This window comes from Podarcis vaucheri (assembly GCF_965113315.1).
Source record: "Podarcis vaucheri genome assembly, chromosome: 3".
NCBI lineage: Eukaryota > Metazoa > Chordata > Lepidosauria > Squamata > Lacertidae > Podarcis > Podarcis vaucheri.
Genome location: NC_138761.1, coordinates 123,500,485 through 123,518,189, shown reverse-complemented (window position 1 = coordinate 123,518,189; position 17,705 = coordinate 123,500,485). Strand labels below are relative to the sequence as shown.

Sequence of the window (17,705 nt, the reverse complement as noted above, 5' to 3'; positions counted from 1 at the left end):
CCTCTTGCCCTTTCGGTCCAGTCTTGTTGCCCTAGCTTTGTTTGTCAGATTGACAAATATCCATTTCCTACCCCTGGTAGTTCTGTGACCTCACGAATCCTTTACTGAGATGACGTGCACAAGACGAGTAGAGCCACCCTTTTATGAAAAGTCCATTTTTTGTAATGTTCTAGCTCAACAGCCTTAATAGAAGTATTGAAGGGGGAGGTGTTAGCAGCCCATTAAGCAAAGGTCTTTTCTTATTCTTCAAGACGCCTGTGCCTCTTGAGACTCCATCATTGACACCTGAGCTCAGCATCCCATACAGTCCAACAAAAGCACAAAAACAAATGCCAAGTTCAGTAACATTATAATCTCTTTTAATTGCATAAATACCTCCTCTACCAGCTATTAATATAGCAAATTCTAATTTAGTCCATGTGTTCAAAATTCCTTGAGATTCCTCATTTCTTGCTGGCAGGTCTTTTTTTAAAAAACAGAGACCTCAGAATTATCCTGCAAGCAGTTTATTATAAACTTCCTAGGAATTACTGCCCTTGCAGTGTTTCCCTGGGAGATTTCATGATCTGGACTTTGGAGCAACGTTTTCGAATAAGACTTCTGCAGTTGCAGTGGATGGATTTGGAACTTCTCCACTGTCTGTCTTTCTGAATGAAGAAATGTGCCCATTATCCCATCCTGACCAAATCACTGACACATGGCAATTGGTGGTATGCTTGGTGCTAAAGTAAACTTTCTGACTACAGCAGCACTGGAGGCCCTTAAGTTTTGCTGAAAGTATAGTAAATTAAAAGGGTTGTAGACTGTTGAGGATTTAGCAAAAAGACATGGCAGCAAGGTAACGATGGGCGGTATTGATTCACTGGAGTGAAATATTGACCAGAAGCTGACTGTGGCATATGGTGTCCATGCGCTGAGGAATCCCACGCTGATCAGTACAGCCATCTGTAAAAACAACCACTTATAATTAGTTACTGGCTGGTTTTTTATATTTTCTCCTTCTCTATCTGTTATTTCAAATCGGTGAGAGAGAAATGAAGGATTAGTGCCTTAACATTTAAGAGATATTTAAACAATTGGCTCTTGCTTTTATTTTAGGCTGTCCATTCATTTTATCCTAAGACCCAAAAGCAGTATCCTCTGCAGTACAGCAGCCCTTCTAGCAGTAAAAAATAACACAAGGTCAGGATAAGACATTAAGAACAGCATCCTTTGTGTTTATCAGATGCTTTACATCATAATGGAATGTTACCTGTTTCAAATTATAGTCATATAGAAGAAAATATGCCAGGACCTCAGCATCTCATACAATAGCAATATATATACCACATGCTTCCTCTATGAGCCCATGTATTGCAAGATCTGAGAGTCTTACAGTATACAGATTATTAAGTTATCATTAAGTTAGTCCCCAGTATGAATGTGGCTGCGAAAACCCAACCAGATGGGTGGGGTATAAATATTTTGAATATTAATATTATTTCACATTAATACAATAAGCTTTCATACCAATGAATATAACGCGGGTGGCGCTGTGGGTAAAAGCCTCAGCGCCTAGGGCTTGCCGATCGAAAGGTCGGCGGTTCGAATCCCCGCGGCAGGGTGCGCTCCCGCTGCTCGGTCCCAGCGCCTGCCAACCTAGCAGTTCGAAAGCACCCCCGGGGGCAAGTAGATAAATAGGTACCGCTTACCAGCGGGAAGGTAAACGGTGTTCCGTGTGCTGCGCTGGCTCGCCAGATGCAGCTTTGTCACGCTGGCCACGTGACCCGGAAGTGTCTCCGGACAGCGCTGGCTCCCGGCCTATAGATGTGAGATGGGCGCACAAACCCCAGAGTCTGTCAAGACTGGCCCACTCGGGCAGGGGTACCTTTACCTTTCCCTTTATTATTTCACATTAATACAATAAGCTTTCATACCAATGAATATAACAACTGAAAAACAGAGGAGTTACTCAATGTCTGCAACTCAAATGGAACACAAACCATACATGAAGGCAAGCACACATGAACAGCCTAGTCCATAGCATCCATAAGTGCTTTGGCATTTTCCCAATATTTTGACAATAATTTTCTTTTCTTTTTTATAAGAAATTTATTAAAGTTTCACAAATTATATAGACAAACACAATAATACAAACAAACACAAACAAAAAACAAGTATAATTTCAAACCCTTATTTTCATATGACTTACTTCTCCGACCTCCTCATACCTCCCCTTTCTGCATTCCAATTTCAAATTTTAATTCAGCAAATCCTCACCCTTAATTTTCTCTAATTTTTAACTTTTCTTTTCTTTTGACTTAATCCTTACAGCTGTAATCAACTTAATTTCTAAAGCCACATCATTCTAACATTCATTAATTTTACAATGTTTCTTAAGATAATTCTTGAATTTCTTCCAATCTTCTTCCGCCGTCTCTTTTCCCTGGTTTCGGATTCTGCCAGTCATTTCTGCCATTTCTTTCTTTGGCACCAATTGGCCGACAATGCCCAGGAGAAAGGCCTCTGGTTTCTTAAGGAAGGTATATTTAAATACCTTTTTCAATTCATTATATATCATTTCCCAGAAAGTCTTAATCCTTGGGCATGTCCACCAAAGGTGAAAGAATGTACCTTCAGTCTCTTTACATTTCCAACATTTATTGTCAGACAAGTGGTAAATTTTTGCAAGCTTGACTGGGGTCATGTACCACCTATATATTTTGACAATAATTTTCAATCTGTAGGGACAGAATCAATGTCTGAGTCAAAGGAACACTGTGTTCCTATTGCTCTTTAAAATACAAAAATACTCTGCTCACGACAACACAGACCCACCAATGTCAATTTCTTCTCCAGCTTTGCTGCATCTGAAGACCTGTTGAAGTTCTGCATCTCATGAGAGGTTTTATGAACCTTGCAGGCTATACCCAAGTAACAGATGGTGATGGTAATTGCTGGCAGAATGGTATAGATCCTACAGATGACTTACTGGGTTACACATTAGGGAGAGCTTTCCTAGATAAAACATCTTCAAGAAGACACCTAAACATTATGATGCTAGGCACCTGTCTAATTCCAGCTGGGAATGGATTCCAGAGGGCTGGAGCTACACTACTAAAAGCCAATTTCTAGTACAACCTAAGCACAACTCTGGTTCATGCAGCACTCTCAGCAGCGCCCCATCTGAGAATATAAAGGAGCAAAATATGTGTTATGGCTGCTTCTGGCTTCCCTCCTCCCTTAGATATTCAGGTTTTATTTTAAAAATTATTATCTTTTTCTCCCGGTTTTCCTGCAAAGAACTCAGTGATAATTTAGCCTCATAATCCCCACCCCTTTGCCCCTCAGTGAAGGAAATCAGGCTGAGAGACTGACTTGCCATAGTGAGGTTCACAGCTTTTAAAATCTGGACCTTTCCACCATCGAAAACATCTCTCTAGTCGCACACATGGACCGACACATTCCTTATGCGCTGCCAGAGCAGGGCCACAGGGAGTTAGTGCAGAGCTCTGGAGAGATGCTCTGGACCACAGCATTTCCCCAATACCTGGCACATGCTGCTTCCACTGCTGGGCCAGCAAATGGCCTTGGCCTGGGGCGGCGCATTCTGACAGGGCAGCACTACATCTTCATCTCCGCAAGCTTCACCTTCAAGGAAAGACACAAAAGCAAAACTTTACAACAGCCAAGAACTGTTAACAATTGATAAAGCTGCTCCAATGTTGCACAGTCTCTTACTCCTCTTCCTCCAGATCTTCAATGTCTTCCACGATGAGCTCTTCTGAAAGGAAAAGAAGAGAAGGCTGCCAGTTAGAGAGGCTTCTTACACACAGAGAGATAGAGACTTTCTGGACACATCCATGGAAATAGACATTACCTTCTGGATGACTTTTTTTTCCTTTTGCCTGAGGTGCCAATGAAGTACGTGGAGCCTACAGGGAAACAAAGAGCCACATGGGGTATGATTATCTAAACCTCAGACAGAGACCTTTCCTAAGAAATCTGAGGGACTAGAATCAACTACTATATGCTGAAAGGTTTTACCTTTGTGGTCCTTTTGAAAAGGGGTCCGCGGGAGGAGGAGGAGGGGCGGGCGGGGGGCAGGGGGGAGGACTCGGGGAGAGGGCACACTTTATTTTTTTTCGCCATTCGCGAAATCGCTCTTCTCAGTCTTCCAAGCCTAAAAAGGAAAGAGAAAAATGTGAGAAATGGGGCTCACAGTTCGTCCTCTCCTGATCTACGTCCCAAAACTGGTTTTTGCATCCATGCCTCTAAGCTCCCTATCACCACACAATTCAGTTGCGCATCAAGGTCCCAGCGCACCCCCCAAGAATAAGAAGAACACATTGAGACAGAATTTGACTCTGAAGGTTAATGGGCAAAATTTAGGCCACAACTTTATTGAGTACAGCAATGTGAGTGGTATTGGCTTAGGCCAGTGGTGTCCAAACTTTTTCCAAAGAGGTCCAGATTTGATGAAGTGAAGGGCTGACCAAAGTTGTTCAGCTTGAGGAAATCAACTGACACAGGGGCCAGATTTAACCGGATTAGGACCCTGAAAAAATGGACTTTGGGCATGCCTGGCTTAGGCATTGGCAATAACTCCTGCCTGCCTTGTAGGAAGTCTGGAAGAGTAAGCCACCAACAGAGGGCGCTCCATCAATAGTTGTTTTTTTTAATTTATTTAATCATTTTTTTCAATACAAACAGCAATCGCAAAAGACACATGCAACAAAAAACATAGTTACACTAATAACACAGTTTGACAATTCAGATTTGGATACACTGATATACCTATGACTACACCTTTTTAACAATATTTCCCCGCCTCTCTCTCCTCCCCCTACTTCCCACCGTTATCCACCTTATTGCTTAAATATTCCTTCCAGATTTCTTCATATTTATCCATTCTTAATTTGCGTCGACATGCAATTCGTTCGTATGTAGCTAGTCTGTCCATATTATCAATCCATGTGCTCAATGGAATCTTTTTGCGGCTCTTCCAATTCATCAAAACAAGTTTTTTTTTTGCTTCTAATATAGCACAGTACATCCATATTTTTTTTGACGCCTTGTAATCTCCCACGTTTCCAGAATATAATTTAGAATTAAATTTAATTCCGCTAAATAACAATTTCTTTTTATGACTCTTGCTATAAATATCCTCACCTCACACCAAAATGATCTTATCATCAGGCATTTAATCATCACATGTACTAAGTTTGCATTTTTACTCCCACATCTCCAGCAGTTGTCTGTACTTGTTATTTTCTTCTGGTATAGTTTTGCGGGAGTCCAGTGGACTCCAAATATTATTTACTGTTGAATAGGTCTTAGTCTTAGATCCATAGAGGCTATTTCTGTTGATTTTATACTTGACTCCCATGTCATTTGTTATCTGGAGCCCCAACTCTTCACTCCATTTTTGTCTATCATATTCTAAATCATATTTCTTCCTGTTGAGTAGGGTTTTATATAGTGCAAGTGTAGAGTTTTTTGTTTTTGCTGCAGAGATTAAATCTTGTAGCAGCCTTTCCAACATATGTTTCAATTGGATGTATTGCCATTGTGTTTCACTGGTTAATCCATACTTTACTTGCAAAGTCTTATATTCCACAAATTTATAATTTTCATCAATTAATTGATTCAATGTCAAAATATCTTTTTTCATCCAATTTTGCCAAATTATTACTTGATTTCCAATTTTTAATTTTGGGTTGGCCCATATTGTTAATTTCTCATGTTGATAGGGGTCATCCTCTAGGTGCTTTAATAGTCTCCAGGATAATAGGATATTTCATAAAATTGGAGCCGAGTTGAGTCCACCCTACAAGAGGTTCCAAGAAACTATATTCGAGAGTAGCCCAATTGAGATTCCTGCGAGATCTCCAATCATTAGTCTTACTCAGCAGGTAAGCCTGGTGATATAGTTCCAGATTTGGGAGACCAAAGCCACCTTCCTTAGTTGGAAGTTGCATTTTATGTAGTGATATTTTTGGTGGCTTTGTACCCCACAGGCACGATCTAAATAGTTGATTTATTTTTTGGAAGTAAAATTTGGGAATATGTATTGGTAATCCTCTAAGAATGTATAAAAGCTTTGGAACAACATTCATTTTGAGGACATTAACCTTTCCCCAAAGGGAGAGGTTTAGAGGTCCCCACCTCTCAATATCAAAAGAAATCTCATTTATAATTTGATTCAAATTTAATTTTACAATTTGGTCTATATCTGATGAAATCATTATATCCAAGTATTTAATAAAGTCTTTGCACATCTGAAATTGATGGTTTCTATACAATGTAGCCCTTGGCCCTATTGGTAAAATCTCTGATTTTGTCCAATTTATAGAATATCCCAATATTCTGCCAAAGGTTTTTATTTTCTCCATAATTTTTGGAATTGTATCTTCTGGTTTTGTAATAAATAAAAGGATATCAACTGTAAATAATACAGTTTTGTAATTATCTTTGTTGTGTTTTACACCCTTGATATGCTCATCCTGAATTATTGCTCTTGTTAATGGTTCCAGGCAGAGATTAAATAATAATGGAGAAAGAGGACATCCTTGCCTCGTTCCTCAATTTAAACTAATCGAATTCAAAATTCTTCCATTTGTAACAATCCGAGACGTTGGGTTTTTATAACTCATTTTAATCCAATTACAGTATTCTATAGGGAAACCAAATTTACGTAACACAAACCCTATGAATTCTTTATATATTCTGTCAAAAGCCTTTTCTGCATCTAATGACAATATCATAAACTCCTCTTCATCTTCGTTTAAGTTTATCAAATCTATTGTTAATCTGATGTTATCTGTAGCTTGTCTTGTTTTTATAAAACCTGTTTGATTATTAGGTATCAAGTCTTGAGTAACTTTTTGTAATTTTGCTGCCAATATTACATTCAAAATCTTTGCATCCACATTCATTAATGGTATTGGTCTATAATTTGCACATTTAGTAGGGTCTTTGTTAGGTTTTGGTATAATCATTATTAAAGCTTCATTGAATGTTGTAGCAGATATACCTTTATGAGCTATTTCCTTATAGACTTCTAGAAGTCTGGAGACTAGTAGATTTTTGAATATTTTATACCATTCCATAGGAAAACCGTCTGGTCCAGGTGATTTCCCATTCTCCATTGTTTCTATTACATTCTCAATATCTAATATATTTAGAAGTGCTGATAGCATATCTTTTTTATCTTCTTCAATAGTTATTATTTTGGTATCTTGAAAGAAGTTCTCCATCTCATCCTCTGATATATTTTCTGGCCCTTCATATAATTTTTTGTAGAATTAAAAAAATTCTTTATTGATATCTATTGATGAGGTCGCTGCGATGTTATTTTCATTTCTTATTAAGATTATTATTTGGTTCGCTTTCTTTTGTTTTAGACGATTAGCTAGAATTTTTGTCAGTCTTTCACCCTGTTCCCAATATATTTGTCTTAGACTTAGTAGGCTGAACTCATTTTTTTGAGCTAGTATATTATTCACTTCTAATGTTAGTTGTATTCTTTCATATGTAGCATTAGATGGGTTATTTGACATATCGCCCCATAGTGTTTTTAAATAAATTTTTAGATTGTTTTAATCTTTGCATCTTGGCTTTGTTGGCAGAGAAGGATATTATCTTCCCTCTGATGTAAGCTTTATATCCTTCCTATTCCACCAGTCTTGCCGTTGAAGATTTGTAGTTATTTTAAATATATATTTGTGTTTCTTGATATATTAAAAGGATCCACTAAATTCCACTGAATCATATAGTTATTAATTGTCTCTCTAACCTTTGTCCTTTTTTTCCTGGCTACTGATTTGGTATCCATCTGTGGATCTAAAATTTCATTAAAGTCTCTAGGTAAAGGTAAAGGTACCCCTGCCCGAACGGGCCAGTCTTGACAGACTGTGGGGTTTGTGCGCCCATCTCACATTTATTGGCCGGGGGCCAGCGCTGTCCGGGGACACTTCCGGGTCACGTGGCCAGCGTGACATCGCTGCTCTGGCGAGCCAGAGCCGCACACGGAACGCCGTTTACCTTCCCGCTGGTAAGCGGTACCTATTTATCTACTTGCACCCGGGGGTGCTTTCGAACTGCTAGGTGGGCAGGCGCTGGGACCGAACAGCGGGAGCGCACCCCGCCGCGGGGATTCGAACCGCCGACCTTTCGATCGGCAAGCCCTGGCGTTGAGGCTTTAGCCCACAGCGCCACCCGCGTCCCAGTCTCTACCCATTATCAACTGCTGATACGATAGGAAGCTCAATCTCTTAAAGCAATTGTGAATAAACGTATGGTCATCAGTGTTTGGGGCATAGACATTTACTGTTGCTATTTCTGTCCCTTCTGTTTTAATTACAATTATTAAGCATCGACCATCTTCATCTCTTATTATATCTTGCATTTCATAAGGCCAGCCTTTCCTAAACAAAATTGTAACTTCCCTCCACGACCTTCCTCCAGTCCATAAATCATTAAATAGGTTTTAATCACCTTTATTTTATGCTTCTCCTTGCATTCTTGCTGTGGAGCTTCTCAGCGTGTCTGGAGCTCCATCAATGGTGACCAACTGAAACTCACCCCGGGGTTTCCGCTGGGTCCTGGCATGGCCCTAGCCTCCCAAGCAGACTTTGGACGAGATCCGGACATGCGGATTCCTTTACTGGAATCCCCTTGTACCTGGAGGGGCAGGTGATGACCGCACCTCCCCTCCCCCACATTTCACTAAGCCAATGCCTAACCGCCAAACCTTACAAAGTTGTGACAATTGCGAAGAGGTAGGCGAAAACCAAGAGGCCAGTACCAATTTGCCAAATGGAAAAAAATCCTACTCAGCCCGTTCCAAAACAGGCGACCAACCGAAGTCCAGAGCAAGGCCAGAGCACACACCTAAATCGAGGGCAGGTGTTTGGTGGCGCAAACCCAGGCAAACCCTCCCAACGCCGCACCACTGCCTTTTAAAGGCCCCCCTCGATCACACCACCACTCCCAAGGAAGGGAGGCTGCGCCTATGGCCTGTGCGCAACGCGGACCCTCAATTAAGAGGATCCAATATGCTGAAAGAAATCCTACTTACATGCTCTCTCTACTCTCACAAGCACAGAATGATCCAAGCATAGGAGATCCCAGGCCTTCTAGAGCTCTGGCGACCAATGAGCCAGCAGAGGGAGATGTCACAATGAACCTTGCGATGCAGCACCCCTGGGACCTCAGAAAACCAGCAGCCACAAGTCCTGCTCCTCTTAAGGGACGCGACTAAGTTTTCGCATATGGTTTTCTTCCATGTTCCACTTGCAATATGCAAAAATGTGCCTATTCCTTTGGATTCCAGCTGAAGCTGTTCCTGCACCTTCGGAGCACTAGCTATCTCCTATACCTGTCCCATACCCTCCAACATTTCTCCTATGCAAATAGGAATGTCTTATTCCATGATGATGATGATGATGATGATGATGATGATTCTGACTGGGTTGTCCCAGCCACGCTGGGCAGTTTCCAACATATACAAAAACATAATAAAACATTAAATGTTAAACACACCACTTCAATATCACGTCCCAATGCTCTAAGGTACAGCTTTTCAGACTGGCGAGAGCCGATGGATCTGCATAGGGGCAAGGGTCCAGCCAGCAGGGAATCAAACGTATGAATATTCCCTGTGTTAGACGGTAAGGGTTGCAAATATGTGCACCAGGAAGGGGCATGGTGTTCATCAGCTATGACACCCACACTCCTGCAGTTCACCTGAACTGGGCAGGGGGGAGTGAGGTTGGGGCTGTGCAGAAACACAGGTGGAGCCAATCTGCCCCAATCTCACCGCTGCCTTATCCAGGTAAGCTGCGGCAGCGCCTGTATTGGGGGTGCAGCTCTGCCCCATGGCACCAACCACGGTTGATCAGGGCAAACATTTATTTCAACGCTAGCATGGTAATTTGGGCTTCTTGTGAGACTTCTGGAATTGAATGAAAGGGAGAAAAATAAAAGTAGGTAGTCCCTATTTGTTTTCTACTACACAGCTATGGTGTTGCTAAAACGATCACAGGCTCCTGTCTTCAAAGCTGATAGACCTTTTGATTTTCTCCTTAGGCAAGCCAGAACAGGTAAGTATGAATTAAATTTATCTGTAGAAACTATTATGATGATAGCAAAATATTATAGCTTTCTTTAACACATTATATGGATTGGAAGTCCATAAAAGTTCATAAAAAGAAAGAAAATGAATATTGGGGATTCCTTTCTTGAAAGCATCACCACACCCAAGACGATGTGTCAGGCTCCTGGCATGGGCGTAGCCAGGGAGGCAGGGGGGGGGAGCTGCCCCTTCTAAATCAAATAAATCAATAAAAATACTTAACTAACTGACCACAGATAACTCGACTCTGCCCTTAGACTCCAAAATAAAGCCTGACCCACAATAAATGCTGTTTGCACCTATGGCTCCTGGTATCAGTTTTCCAAATCCGGGATGGTGCTTTCAAGGATGCAATTTCAGCCACATTTATTCTGATCCTTATGAAGAACTGTTCCCTTTCCCTCTTAACAAATAAATTGCCACGGCGGCAGGTTTGATCCCCAGATGGGCCAGCCATATATTTCTGCATTGCAGGGGTTCGACTAGATGATCGGCTGGGTCCCTTCCAACTCTACAATTCTGTGATTCTTATGTTCTCAAGCTCCCCTGGTGCCAGCCAGGTGTGGGCACTCAGTTTCCTCAAGTACTTGAGAAATGGCAGCCTGTCATAAGAGGATGACAGCTGATGGGCGGCAACAAGCCTCTCCTATCTTCTGGGATTGCCAGGCGGCATACTCTGTGCCTGCTCAAAGATGCCTGTTCCTTATAGGTACAGCCATCTCATTCTAGTTTGCGTAAGGGAGTTTCTACCCCAAGTACCTGCCAGGGAAATCAAGGGTCTGGAAAGGTTAACCTCTCTCAGAGCGGCCAAGGCTGCATCACTTGGGAAAATAATACTCTTTAGAATTTCGTATCCATCTCTTAATAAACAACACAACAGGGTGTCCTTTCAACCATCTTCAGATGATAGAGGGGAACTAAGTTTCAACCATTTATTTTATACACCTTTGATTTTCACAAATTTAAGCAGGCGTGTTAAGTCTAAGAGCTCAATTCTCAATAGCCTTTCCTAACTCAAAAAGCTGACATGCTTTTCCCACGGCAGAAGTTTGGTGGGTCAAAAGTGCCAGAGCCTCCCTTACTCCGATTCTGCATCTTCCTATAGGAATCCTGAAAAGGAATCGTGCCTCTGAGGACACCACACCTTCAGCAGTGCTTGGGAGAACAAAGAGGGAAGGGCAGGTCTCCTCCTTCCACCATAGAGATATATAAGAGAAAGAGAGCTCTGTACAAGTGCACAATTCCCTTTCTGATCAGAAACTTCCAGTGGGAGGAAACATGGCAGGGAAATGTCCCTAACTCAGGGCAGGCAGGTTGACAGACGCTTTCTGCACTGCTCTACCTTGCACTTTTGACTATGATGATATACCGAGGGACGTTCAGTGCAGGATCCTGCTTCCGCTCTGGTTGCTTGAATAGAAATGGGGAGACTTTTTAAAAAAACGATTTTCTATGTTTCCCTTCCTGCTGCCCAAGGGGTTTTTTTCAGGCTAGAAGGAGAAAGATTATCCCCACCCCAGGCTAGGTGGGGATAATTTTAAATCCCCCCCCCAAAAAAAGATATTTATTAAAGTTTTTAAGATATAACAATGGAAAAAGATAAAAAATAAAAAGAAACAAAATACAACATAAAAACAGTTAAACAACAAATAATTTTCCATAACATATCTTCCATACGCTTATTTCCCCAGACCTCCTCATACCTCCCTTCTTTGTATTCCACTTCAATTTGTTTGTTCAGCAAATCCTTACCATTAAGATAATTTTAATTTTTTAGGACAGTAAGGGAGGTGTGTGAAAAGGGAAGCGCGTGCATAGGGCTGCATCAACACTGTATTTTGAAAGCACGCGGGCAGCAGCCCAGTCTTGGCCTCAATGAATTCTGGGCATTGTAGTTTCCCCCTCGCAGAACTCCCAGTCCCAGCAACGGACTGGGGCTGCTGGGCTCTCTCCGCCCCTTGGTCCCCGCTCCTCTCTCGGAGGAAGGGGAGCCGGAGGGGCCCCGGGAGGCGGGCAGGGGCGGCAGCGCCGGGCTCCGTCTCCGGAGGCGAGAGACCAGGGACAGGACCCCCCCCCAGAAGGTGTCTGGGGGTCCCCTTGGGCTCCCCCCTCTTCCGCAGCCAGGGGGTGGGGTCTGTTCTGCTGCTAACGGCCCCCCAACGGCTGGATCCTTCCCTTTGCCTCTCGCCCTCCCTCCTCCAGCTCTGCCCGGGGGGGGCAGGGGGGTCTTCTCTAGGCAAGGGGGAGAGGCACCATGCTTGCCCCCCCTGGTCCTGCGCTGGGGGGATGGAGGGGCTGCTTTCCTGGCAGAGAGCCTCCAGCCAAGCTCCCGTCTCCATCCCTGGAGGGGCATCGCTGCTGGGGGGAGTGTAGTGGTTTGGCTCGGGAGAAGGCAGCTTGGGAGGTGGGGGGCAGCTCCGGATTCATGCTTGGGGAGGGGGCAGAGCTAAACTATCTGTGGCACAATTAGTCAGTTAGTTATTTACTTGATTTAGGGGGCACCTACCCCCCCCCTGCACTCCTGGCTGCACCCATGCTTCTGCTTCTTTCTTCGCTGTGGCTTATAAGCTTAGTTACTATGGGACATTTTGTAGATGCATTTTTGTAGATTCATACAGTCCGTATTTATTGTTATGTTGTGGGCAAACATGTCAGAAGACACAGCGATTCTTTAAACAGCTCTTCTTTATTCAGATGCCAGAACAGAACTAAACTAAACTGAGGGGATCAATCAGCCTGCTTATATAGAGCTCCTGCTTGGCAGGGGGTTGGACTCGATGGCCCTTGTAGTCTCTTCCAACTCTATGATTCTAAGAACAATGTAACTGTTGCCATTTTCTAAAACTATCCAATCACTGAACGTCACTTTTCGATCCTTCATTTGCATAACTATCTACAGTATCCCCCTGCTGGCCCAGGGTGAGAACTTCAGTACATAACATTCATGATGGCCCCTGGGCCAGGGCTCTGTGGATGGAGTGCTTTCTGTGCAGAGAGCCTTCCGGTCCAGCCCCTGGGGTTGAGGGGGGTCCAGGCTCCCGTCTCCATCCCTGGAGGGGCATCACGGCTGGGGGGGGTGTAGTGCTTTGACTCGGGAGAAGGCAGCTTGGGAGGTAAGGGGCAGAACCAAGCTATCTGTGGCGCGATTAGTCAATTAGCAAAGTATTTTTATTTATTTACTTTATTTAGGGAGGCAGCTACCCCCCTGCTTATTTCTTATTTCTTCACTGTGCTTTATAAGAGTAGTTACTATGGGATAGTCATGCATATCTGTAGATTCATATAATCCATATTTATGATGGCCAGTTTATAACCATAAGGCTAAAATAGAAGGGGGGGACCCCAATAAGAGGCTGGGATAGTATGAATGACCACTGGCTGAAAACTGATTTCCTGAGGGTGAAATCCTAAACTGCACTTACCTGGGAGTAAGAGCCACTGCATTCAACAGGACTTGCTTCTGAGTATATAGGACTGTGCTGGATGCTACTGCAATATTAGTGGTAGAGTTATTCTGAGATTATTTTCATTGTTTTACCTGGCATTCTTACATGTAATTACTTCTCCGTCCATTTACTTGGGAGTAAGCCCCATGGAATTCACAAGGACTTAGTTCTGAGTAGACATCAACAAGTTTATACTGTTAGTCACTTCTTTGCATTAAATAGTCCATAGCAGGTGAGACACTTAAATCAAAAGCTGCTCCTCTGTTGATATGAATCCACAATCCTATACCCACTTATTTGGGAGTAACCCTCATTGAAGTCAACAGGGCTTACTTCTGAGTAGACATGCATAGGATTGTGCTGTAAATAAGCCACACTTTCATAAATCAATGGGACTTAGCTAGCTGTGACTAACTGATTTCAACAGAACCAAGGTGTGGATAGCTTTCAGCACACACCAATACATGGTTCCATGTGCATTCACAGAATCATAGAATTATAGAGTTAGAAGGGACCTAAGGGCCATCTAGTCCAACCCCTGAGGCACATTCTTTCCTTAAAGAATTCTGGGCACTGCAGTTCCTGAAGTGTTGCTGGGACTGGCAACTCTGTGAGGAGTAAACTACCGTGCCCAGAACTCTTTGGGAGAAAGAATCTACTTGAAAGATGTAGGATGCACATGTAAAGCCCATGGCATGAAAGGGGGTTAACTCAGAAGTAAGTCCCCTTGGATGACATGCTTTTGTTTTTATATGCTCTGCCTACCAGGACAGTCCAAGCTGTCAGGCGAAGCTCACGACAGCCTGCACTGCTCACCGAAAAGCTGTTTCTCAGAAGGTTGCCTTACCATGAGTGCTGTATCCCAGAGGAGGCTGCAGTTGGGCCAATGTGCTCCCTTGCGCCCCAGAGAAAGAGACACGCTCACTGGGGAAATGGCAAGGTTCCTTCCATGGTGGAGCTCTGCCCAGCGTTGGTAGAGACTGACTCTTTAAAAGGAAGACTGCTATGGCTTCTAAATTTTGAGTTATAGAGTATTCACTGGCTGTGGGTCTTGATGTTTTCATCTTGCACTGGTTTCATGAAGGATTGTGAACTCCTGAAGACCACACTGCTTTCCTCCTCCTCCTTTCAGGCATCCTGACAGTTCTGGGGAATTCAGCTGTCCTGGCAGTAGCTGTGAAGCGCTCCTCCCATCTCAGGGCACCTGAGCTCCTGATGGTTAATTTGGCTGTAACCGATCTTGGAATGGCCTTTAGCATGTATCCCCTGGCTATTGCTTCTACCTGGAACCATGCCTGGCCGGGGAGCCATGCAACTTGCATTTATTATGCCCTGGTGGGTTTCCTGTTTGGTGTCGCCAGCATGATGACCTTGTCTGTGACGGCTGTAATCCGCTTTCCTGTAAGTCACTTATCAAAGTCTCCTTCTTTGGAGGTCTTTAAGCAGAGGCTTGACAACCATATGTCAGGAGTGCTCTGATGGTGTTTCCTGCTTGGCAGGGGGTTGGACTCGATGGCCCTTGTGGTCTCTTCCAGCTCTAGGATTCTATGATTCTAATAGTGAGTAACAAAGCACAGAAGGGTGGCAAAGGTGAAACAGTTTCAAAGCTTTAGACTTCATGTCAAGGCCAAGGGAATAATATTTAAAAAACCTTTTCTGTGTGTTTATAGATCAGATATATTCAGCATTACTGCAGTAAACAATCAGGACAGATATACGGTCTGGCCGTAAATATGTTTTGGGCTGTAAATTGAAATATATAATATCATGTAGGAGTTGGCACTGTGGTGCTGGTGTGAAAAACACTGTTCTTGTTTACATTGGCTGTGTACATCTGCTATTAGCCAAAGATAGTTAACCACATCTGGTGACCGATGGAAATGTTCTAAACTTCCCTGAGAATACTTTAAGGCGGCCTATAAATGTTGTCTGGCAATATACATGAAGGTATCACACTCGGGACGCGGGTGGCGCTGTGGGTAAAAGCCTCAGCGCCTAGGGCTTGCCGATCGAAAGGTCGGCAGTTCGAATCCCCGCGGCGGGGTGCGCTCCCACTGCTCGGTCCCAGCGCCTGCCAACCTAGCAGTTCGAAAGCACCCCCGGGTGCAAGTAGATAAATAGGGACCGCTTACCAGCGGGAAGGTAAACGGCGTTCCGTGTGCGGCTCTGGCTCGCCAGATGCAGCTTGCCACGCTGGCCACGTGACCCGGAAGTGTCTCCGGACAGCGCTGGCCCTCGGCCTCTTGAGTGAGATGGGCGCACAAACCCCAGAGTCTGTCAAGACTGGCCCGTTCGGGCAGGGGTACCTTTACCTTTACCTTATCACACTAGGAAAGTGTTCTAAAGTATGTCTATATAGCCATAACTCAAAGAATCATTCTTGTACATGATGTCTCCACAGCCCAAGCAAAGGGTCATGGCTTACAGAGCATGCAGAAGATCCCATGCTCAGTCCTTGCCATCTCCAAATAGAACCTGGGAAGTCTGAAAACCAGGAGAGCTGGACAACAGAGCTACAGGGATAATTGCCTGGCAGATTTCTATGTTATTTAAGTAGTGTTGATGTCTATAGTCTACTTTCTTTTCTTTTCCTAGGTCATACAATCAACAGAAAAGTCACCCATGTTTCTATTGCTTTAATCTGGCTGTTTCTATTGCCTTAATCTGGCTGTATGCAGCCCTCTGGGCCATGTTGCCTCTGCTAGGCAGAACCATTTGGCACTTCCTGCACCATAGCCTGGAGCCAGTCCCACAACTCGTCTCATGGGCTTTCCTTTATTCTGAGCATGTTGATTCTGTGTACCATTCTCCAGCAATTACCATCATCTGTTACTTGGGTGTAGTCTGGTGGGTTCGTAAAACCTCTCATGAGATGCAGAACTTCAACAGGACTTCAAATGCAGCAAAGCTGGAGAAGAAGTTGACATTGGTGGGTATGTGATCTTGTGAGCAGAGTATTTTTGCATTTTAAAGAGCAATAGGAACACAGTGTTCCTTTGACTCAGACATTGATTCTGTCCCTACAGATTGAAAATTATTGTCAAAATATTGGGAAAATGCCAAAGCACTTATGGATGCTATGGACTGGGCTGTTCATGTGTGCTTGCCTTCATGTATGGTTTGTGTTCCATTTGAGTTGCAGACATTGAGCAACTCCTCTGTTTTTCAGTTGTTAAATTCATTGGTATGAAAGCTTATTGTATTAATGCGAAATAATATTAATATTAAAAATATTTATACCCCACCCATCTGCTTGGGTTTTTGCAGCCACATACATACTGGGGACTAACTTAATGATGAACCTGTATACTGTAAGACTTTTAGATCTTGCAATACATGGGCTCATAGAGCGTGTGGTGTACGTATTTCTTTTCTATGAGATGCTAAAGCTCTGGCATATTTTCTTCTATAGGACTATAATTTGAAACAGGTGACATTCCATTATGATGTAAAGCATCAGATAAACACAAAGGATGCTGTTCTTAATGTCTTATCCTGATCTTGTGTTATTTTTTACTGCTAGAAGGGCTGCTGTACTGCAGACGATACTGCTTTTGGGTCTTAGGATAAAATGAATGGACAGCCTAAAATAAAAGCAAGAGCCAATTGTTTAAATATCTCTTAAATGTTAAAGCACTGATCCTTTATTTTTCTCTCACCGATTCAAAATAACAGATAGAGAAGGAGAAAATATAAAAAGCCAGCCAGTAACTAATTATAAGTGGTTGTTTTTACAGATGGCTGTACTGATCAGTGTGGGATTCCTCAGCACATGGACACCATATGCCGCAGTCAGCTTCTGGTCAATATTTCACTCCAGTGAATCAATACCGCCCGTCGTTACCTTGTTGCCATGTCTTTTTGCTAAATCCTCAACAGCCTACAACCCTTTTCATGTACTATACTTTCAGCAAAACTTAAGGGCCTCCAGTGCTGCTGTGGTCAGAAAGTTTACTTTAGCACCAAGCATACCACCAATAGCCATGTGTTAGTGATTTGGTCAGGATGGGATAACGCACACATTTCTTCATTCAGAAAGACAGACAGTGGAGAAGTTCCAAATCCATCAGCTGCAGCTGCAGAAGTCTTATTTGAAAATGTTGCTCCAAAGTCCAGATCATGAAATCTCCCAGGGAAACACT

General features: G+C 43.2%; 1 long non-coding RNA gene and 1 pseudogene across 4 annotated transcripts in view; one reads left to right on the top strand and one right to left on the bottom strand.

Annotated features, from left to right (window-relative positions):
* Positions 1-128: 128 nt before the first annotated feature.
* Positions 129-17,705, bottom strand: part of LOC309528843 — a 352,285-nt gene continuing 334,708 nt past the window's right edge. The window contains exons 1-3 of one of the 3 annotated variants that reach the window (XR_014217904.1): positions 14,411-14,537; positions 2,818-4,162; positions 129-1,159 (exon numbers count right to left, since the gene is read on the bottom strand). This is a non-coding gene — a long non-coding RNA (uncharacterized lncRNA). Of the gene's footprint in view, positions 1,160-2,817; positions 5,508-14,410; positions 14,538-17,705 lie in introns of those variants that run through there. The other 2 variants (XR_014217903.1, XR_014217905.1) reach the window with 2 other exon arrangements.
* On the top strand, positions 14,855-17,609 carry LOC309528693 (opsin-5-like; annotated as a pseudogene). The gene is made up of 3 exons (XR_014224690.1): positions 14,855-14,898; positions 16,159-16,492; positions 17,301-17,609. The product of XR_014224690.1 is annotated as an opsin-5-like (transcript).